Here is an 8,062-nt window from a genome sequence, read left to right on the forward strand (position 1 = left end):
GTAGCTTAGCCCCTCTGTCGTGGATCGCAGGCCGGCGTGTGGGCTGCGGGTCACTTCGGAATTTTTAACTTTGAACAATAATTCACCACAGCATTGAAATGCACAAAAAAGGCTGATCACTACCTTCGCTGCACTATGTAGCTCTTCTTTAGCAAACGCCGAAAACACAGTGACTAGGCGACTACATGTATGACTGCGAACTCGCCGAGTCACCGGCGAGCTCATACTCATCACTTGCGCACAAAGAGTTCATTGCTGCTGCAGAAGAGTGGCGCGGAAATCCGGAGTCGTAAAAAAATACATAGATCGTGAACTACGCAGCCAATTGAGAGCGAACTCCGTGCAAATTTAAACTCGCTGACTGTTGAATATGAATGCGCGTCAAACTATATACACAAAGATGTACTCACCGCAGTGTGATACTCTCCTTCAGATTTTTTTTTTGCCACACCCGATGTACCCAGAATCTCCTTTTCTTCTTCTGTACCTCTTTTTTCCTCAGAACCAACAGCTTCAGCGAAATCCGCCGCAGGCGTCCCATGGCGATGTATCAGCACACAAAAAGCTGCCACACCTCGCCCAGAAACTCGCTGCCGCCGGCTGCAGCTTCGGCTGGCACTGATCACGACTACCCATGCTCAGTGTTGGCAGGCGAAGCGATTGCTTCACGTGTTTCAGTGCATGTTCTAAAAAAATAACGGTCAGATCAACGTTAATACTTAAAAATAACTACTCTTCGCTGCTGCCATTGAATAAATAATTCATTCGTCGCAAATGCAAAGCATTTTGTCGACATTTTATCGAGAATTGACAGACGTCGTTTCTAGCAACACTGAAATTTTTGGCGGCAGCGGTTTGGCGGCCGCTGCCCGTTTTCCGCCTCTTGTGGTGCGGCACGGCGGCGGTGCGGCCGCGTTCAGGTACGAACACACTAGCGGCAAAACGCGCGGCATGCCGCTGGCGGCGCCACCCCCGCCGCGAAAGGGACGGCCACACTCGGCGGCAAAAGGTCCGTTCGATTCACCGTGCACGCGCTACACTAGTTCATGCAGTGCACAGCAAGTGCCGTGCAAGTGCAACACTCATGCAGCGCCAGTTCAGACGTGCAGACGTAGCGCGACACTAGCGCCAAATAGGAACGAATGCTAAAGTGCAGAAATCGTGCAAGCCTTCTGCTTCGTTTGCGACGCGCGCGCGTGGTTGTCACGTCTCCTTTCTCTGAGCTTCCAAGGAAAAGAAAATGGACCGCAACCTGCTGCCAACGATCATACAAACAGCTATGGAGCTTGTAGACTCTGACAGCAGTGACGAAGAGGATTTTGAAGAACTTATTGCAGTGACAACGACGAAGCTGGCAAGATTGAAGAGGAACCGCATGCCTCGTTACTGCGAAGAAGTCGTAGGCCGCTATTATGACTTTGAGTTCAAGCGTTTGTTTCGCCTGTCTCGGGGCACATTTGAAACGGTTGTCAGTTCAGTTTTTTCCACACCCTACCGGAGGTCGTCCTCAAGTGAGTGCCGAAAAGACTTGTCTCATTGCTCTAGGCTACCTCGGGCACCAGAATGCCATGTATTCGCTGGCTGACCGATTTGATGTGTCAGTATCTTCTGTGAGTGCTTGCGTTGATAGAGTGCTGAACTTTATGAACAGTATTAGTGCATCCGTGATCGCCTGGCCTGACCAGCGTCAGCAGGAGCGCATCAAGGCTGCCTTCTTGGCGAAAACCGGCGGCAAGGGACCACGCAACGCTATCGGCTGCGTGGACGGCTGCCACGTCGAGATCAACAAGCCCGCTGAGTCGCCGCAATCCTACTACAACCGCAAAAAGTGGCCGTCGATAGTACTGCAGGGCGTGTGCGACGATCGCAATAGGTTTATTGATGTTTTCATCGGATTTCCAGGGTCGGCCCATGACGCTAGGGTACTTCGGGCAAGTCCTTTTTTTGAAGACTGTTCTCAGAAATGCAGTAATGGGTACGTGCTGGGTGACTCGGCATATCCGCTACTACCTTGGCTTTTGACACCGTACCGGGACAATGGCCGAGGCTTTCCTTCGTGGAAGAAGAACTTTAATAACGTGCACTCGCGACAAAGGGTCGCGATCGAAAATTCATTTGGACTGCTCAAACAACGTTTTAGAAGGTTGTACCTTGTGGACGCCGCAAGCATTAAGCAATGCTGCCTAGTCGTAATGGCGGCATGTGTGCTGCACAACATGTGCAACGAAGAAAGGGACTTTTTCGAAGAACTAGAACACCTGCCCCAGCAAGATGTCATCGAGAATGACGAGGACGGTGATCTCGTCTTTGACAGTGCTGGCAACTGCGAAAGCATGCGAAATGCTATAGCACAAACGCAGTGCTGATGTGTGCCTCTGTGCGGTTTCTTGCGACTACAGTGCAAGCAATAAACATTTATGATAAAGAAATGAAGTTAATTTATTCGCTGCTCTTCGGAGCCTGCCCCTGCCCCTCCACGGCGGCAACGAGGCGTTCCAGAAGAGCTATTTTTTTTTTGCGCCCTTTCGGCTCTCTCCTTCCTTGCTTCAGCAAGTTGCTCGATCAGCAGTTCAATGGAAGTGTTTTTCCTTCTGATCCGTTTTCCCGATCTCGGGAAAGACTGCCCTCGTTGTGGTGGGCCTTCTTCCTCAGACACGTGCGGTGGGCTCGGCGAATCCGGGTGTGGTGAGCCTGCTTGGTGCTCATCACGGCTAGCGGATTGCTCGCCAATGCTTGGTTCCGGGGGTGTGCTAGAACATAAAAACATTTTGAGCCTTATTTCGTAAGGTGTGAGCTGTACAACTACTATAACCTCACCTGCAATTTCTGGGCTCCATCACTCTACCAGGGGCTAGCAGAATGGTAGGTGTTATATGATGCTCCTTCTCTAAAATACGAGCCATTTCTCTGAAATGGGCAAAATAACAATTGATATTTTTGTGAATGACCAGTACAGCAGTGATGTGCACTTACTCTTCGAACTCGAACGTCACCCGCGAGTGGCCGGACGAAGAATTCTTTTCCTTCGTCCTTTTGTATGCCCTCTCCAGGGTTTTCATTTGTTTTCAACCTGGAGAGGGCTCAAGTCGGAGCCAAACTCTTCGTTTATGCTGTCCGCCAGGGACTGCCACAGCATTTTTTTCGTGCTGCATGAAACGAGACGTAACAAAAAGCATGCAGTGTATCAGTTACCATACGAAGCTGTCCTGAAATTAATATACCTTGGACGCAAGTACAGTACACTGTTCGAAATGACCAGCGCGAAAACAGACGTAGACAACTGAAGAAACGCAGACGACAGGACGGGCGCTGCTCTTGTCTCCGTCTGTTTTCGCGCTGGTCATTTCGAATCATGTCCCACCAACTCGCCCAATCAGCAATTTTGACAGTACACTACCTTACCAGGTACTGTCACTTCAAAAAAGAAAAGAAACGTTTGTAAACGTAACTTCCGCGTGGTAGCATGTAAACCTGTTAAGCTTTCCGCACTCGTTCGGACCAGTAGAAATGAAATAAAACTTACCGAAAGCCGCCCTTCTTTCCCACGAGCGCTTTCATGTGCGCATAACGCTCGATGAGAAAAAGAGTCTTGCTCCTTATCCATCGTTCGGGCTCGGGAGAGCTGCTTCGGGGCGGCGCGTTGCCCTGCGGCGATCAGCCGGGTGGTCCGCCGATACGATTGTGCCGTCTGTGCGAGAGTATAAATATTGATGTTTTGTGAGCCACCGCTAAATAAAGCGGGATAGTTGAAATCTGGGTCGAAGGAGAAGAGGCGACGGACACACGGCTGGATAAAGCCAACGTATTTAAAAACGTTGGATAGCAAACATGCCAAGCTATCTAACAACGAACTTGGTTAGTACCAAGCTCATTTACGGGGAACGAGAAAAAAAAGCGAGGAACAAATTAGATGAGTAAAATAAGCCAAAAAAACAAACAAGTAGGTACATGCAAGCGCGGCGTCGGAGCATGAGGAAACGCATGCACGTGTTTCTCTTTTTGTTGACCGAGCGAAGCCTTACCTGGTGTAGCGTACATAAATCCGTTCTCTGACCTCAGTTGTTGGCCGTCTTCGCCAACGATAGGCGTTAACAGAGTATTAACGCCGTTGACAACGCCGAACACGCAGCCATCGTTCGAAACTGCCATTTTCGGGATCGAAGTAGCGCACGCCTCTCGCTGTCGTCTGCTGTGGCACTGGCTGCACGCAATCGGCACTGCCAGTCGAGAGAGTGTAGAATTTTTCTGGATTAGGACTGCACGACATCTACACTTGTGTGAAAAGAACGGCATCGTGTAGAGGGCGCTAGGCTACACTCGTGAAACGAATGGCGAAGTGCTGCACGAAGAGAACTGGTGTAGGCAGTGTAGGTGAATCGAACGGACCTAAAGAGTCGCCGCCGCGCAAAGCTCCCTTCGTGACAAACCGGTCGAGGTCCGCGATTCTGAAGGAGCGCGCGCGGCACCGCCGCCGCCATGTACCTTCAGTAGGAGCCAAGAGGTGGCGACACAGACGCTCCCCACGTGACAAAGCCGGGCGCCCCTCATTGGTCTCCCCGCTCCGCGGCACGCGGCAATCTGCCGAAAATGGCTCCTAGAGCCATTCGCTGCGCGGCAGTGGTTCCGTAGTGGTTCCGTATATCCACAAGGTTGCCCATCATGTGAAGAAGGTGGCAAGCCGACACGGCGTTCCTGTGTTCTCCGCACCGAAGAAACTTGCCCACCTTTGCTCACGCATTTCGTGCACGGAAAAGAAGAGTGGCTGCAGGAAGAAGCACTCAAAGAAGTATGTCGACTGCTGTTCCGGTGTCGTTTACGAGATACCTTTGACCTGCGGTAGGGCTTACATAGGCCAGACTGGGCGGTGTGTCAATGACCGGGCGGGGAACATTTGCGGGCATTAAGGGGTGGAGGGACACATTTGGCTGACCATTGTGCGAACTGCAGAGCGTGCGAGCCGCGGCTGAAGGAGATAAAGATTCTTGGCAGGAGCGGTGATAAGACGGCACGTGAATTATTGGAAGCCTTTCACATCAGGAAGAGGGGGCATGACTGTGTGAGTGATACATCAGTTAATCTTTTGCAGGCAGAATACAGATACCTTGAGCACGCATTGTGATATGACGATCTGTTTCTTTAGTGCGCATGTCTCGTTTTATGTATATATTTTCGCTCTCTTACCTGCGAATAAATCAGATGAAGTTAGCGCCTGTCCTGTGTGTATCTCCTCTTGTGTGCGTTTTTCGTGTGCGCTTAAATTTCGTTTCATTTATGGCAGATTACCCGCCGCCGAGGGAGGTTTCGCGGCAAGCGGCTTGCCGCCATGTGTCCGTACCTTTCCTCCGCGCCGCTCAAAATCCGCAGCGCAAGTTCACTCGATGTGGGTCGCCCTTTAAAGGGCCACTGCCCACCCTATGGTCGAATATATTTTCTACCTCTCTGGTAGCGCGGCACCGTCCCCGGAAGGCAAGGCCGCAAATATTTTTTTAAAAGACTCATTAACAGCATAATAACAGTCGTCGCAATCAACCTACTTCGCCATGCTCCTCTCCTTCCGTTCCCTGCTCGAGGTTTTTCTCTGTCGCGCCTCGTCGAGTAGGCTCCGCAAAGAAAATCGCCCTTCCTCCTCCGATGCTTGCCGGAGGCGTGGCTTCTGGCGCAATGCGTCACATGTTTACTTCATGGCCCCGCTTTGAAAAGAATTCTTTTCTTGCTTTTTTTGCTACCCTGTCTATTTAGTTTGGGGGGGACCAAAGCTTTGGATCTCCTCGCGGTGTTTCCTCGCGTTTTTTGTTCTTCCTCACCCCAGTAGCTGTTTTTGTTTGTTTGAAGTTTTTTTCACCTTCTCCACTCCCTTCCCTGCCCTTCCTGGTTGAGTGTGCAACATATCTGCTTGACCCCTGTCTTTTACCGGCCTGTATTCGTTCCCCCCCCCCCCGTTCTCTATCGTCTTTGTGCATTGCTTGGTGCGCGTCCCGTTGCGGCCTTGCTCGGTTGTGCTCACACGATTTTCCGCACTCCGCGCGTTCCGTGTTTCCGTTTTCCTATATTTTTGCATTTTATGTCTACGCTTCAAGGCTTTCGCCGGACGCTCCCTCCTCAATTTTTTTTCCCTCCATGCTGGCTTGTAGGCATGTGCGAAAACGGAAGGCACTGCGGAAAGCGTGCGCGCAAAGAGCAGAGGACGCGACGAACCGGCTACGCCCGCCCTTCGCTCGTCAGTCAGAAAGACGCACCAATGGAGTGCTTTAGTGAAAGTTTTCAGTATGACGTCAACCCGAAGACTGCAGAGGATGAGGACGTTTGCTTCTGGAAGGAAAGAACGAACAGGCTTTTATTTCAATTTTTGCAGCTTTTCGGGGCGCGCATGGCTCTAGTATTTTGCAAAGGTTATCTTGGATGTCTCATCTATGCAGTGGGCTTGTTTTTCTAAAATGTCCAGACCCCTGGTCAGTTGCCCTTTACCAGCGCGCGGCTACTTTAACGTTAGGCAACGCGTTTTAGTTTCTACTGGAGCGCTCGGACAATGAGCCATGATAATTTGCATCGCCTTTTAGTGCAACATAACGATGGTGCTTTGTCCGCGGTCTACATAATTTTTAGTGTGGTCATGCGTGCCCGGACGAAAGCTCACTGAACATGAGCTCTCTGGACAAAAGCTCAGCAGTTCTGAACTGACCCGGAAAAAAACTCACCGTATCGATCACCTTGCAGTCTCTTAACAAATCCGATAGTTGTGAACCCATCAGCGCCCAGCGTACTTTTAAAAGTACAGTTAAATTTTTTATGATTTCAACAGGAAAGACTGAGTTTTTCTCTCCAAGTAGGTCATGCTTTTGTCACCAGGGGATTGGCCGACGCCCCTTAACTAAGAAGGCGTGTTTTCTCTTCTGAGTATGTCATCTTTCCATCGTGAAACTTCAGGATGTTCGTTTCCCACGAACTGCACCGGTAGTCGCTGGCTTGTAGTTTTCTCGCGGCCATGTTTATGTACATATTATGCTAGTTTCATTAATAGAGCAGCACGAAAGACGGAAGTAAATAATGGATGTTCGAATATCCCGTTCCTTTGGCTTTGTTTGCGCAATGATGATTTATATGCTGCTGTACTCTCTATAGTACGCTGGGTCTTCATGTGTGCACAACGGCGCCTATTTATTCTAGGTCATAGATCTTATCGTTCCTTGGAATTCTTTGGAGAAAAAACCACTGTGTCTGTTCAGTGAGGCCTCAGAGACTGCTGTACTTGCCGCTCGCTATCCTGAATATGACGATGGTGATTTTATTATTGTTATTATTGTTGGTACATACTGTCAATCCCATATGGGATTATAACAGGAAGGGCACAAGTTGAACAGTCTAAATAATTAAGCACAATAAGGCAAGGAAGCATAACACAAAGGTAAACACTCAGCGTTGTGAGGGCAAGGCGTTTAACAAGAACTCAAGAATAGAAGTAAAGGGGTATAAACTTTCAAATGAACGGAACAGAGAACAGTAATCATGGAACAGAGAACGGACACTGGAAGCCAATGAATCAATATTTTAAAAAATAATAGGCAAAAATGGAAGGTAATGCAACGGAAGAACATGTAGAAATGCGCACACAATGAACACGATCGGTGCCTGACTGGAAGGCGGGTACATACGCAAAAGTACGTAAAGTATTTATTCCGTGGGCTATTTAATTGGCTATTGGTAATTGGCTATTTATTTATTTATCTATTTATTTACCGCACTACCCAAAGGGCCAGATGGCATTACAATGGGTTGGGGGTTACAGTCAAAACGGACAAAAGAAAAAGATACAGGTGGTTTGCCATGTAAACTCATCGCTAATAGTAATAATGACAAAAAAAGATAAACACCAAAGTATCAGGAACAAAAAGCAAGACTCACATCGCAAACTTCAGAAAAAACAAAACAAAATCTACAGCATCATCGAGAAAAGTTATCATTTGAAGTTGTGGGGTTACGGTACGGTTCGGACCCTGAACTCAGGGCCAACGCCACTCCGCTAGCTCGACCACACCTGTGGCCGCGAAGAACACACCTCCGAGGA

The 8,062-nt window shown here is 49.2% G+C and overlaps 1 pseudogene; it reads right to left on the bottom strand.

Moving 5' to 3' along the window:
- Positions 1 to 1,514: 1,514 nt before the first annotated feature.
- On the bottom strand, positions 1,515 to 4,267 carry LOC149326040 (uncharacterized; annotated as a pseudogene).
- Positions 4,268 to 8,062: the final 3,795 nt, after the last annotated feature.

Source organism: Amblyomma mixtum, chromosome 10, assembly GCF_055824585.1.
Source record: "Amblyomma mixtum isolate Tamu chromosome 10, ASM5582458v1, whole genome shotgun sequence".
Lineage (NCBI taxonomy): Eukaryota > Metazoa > Arthropoda > Arachnida > Ixodida > Ixodidae > Amblyomma > Amblyomma mixtum.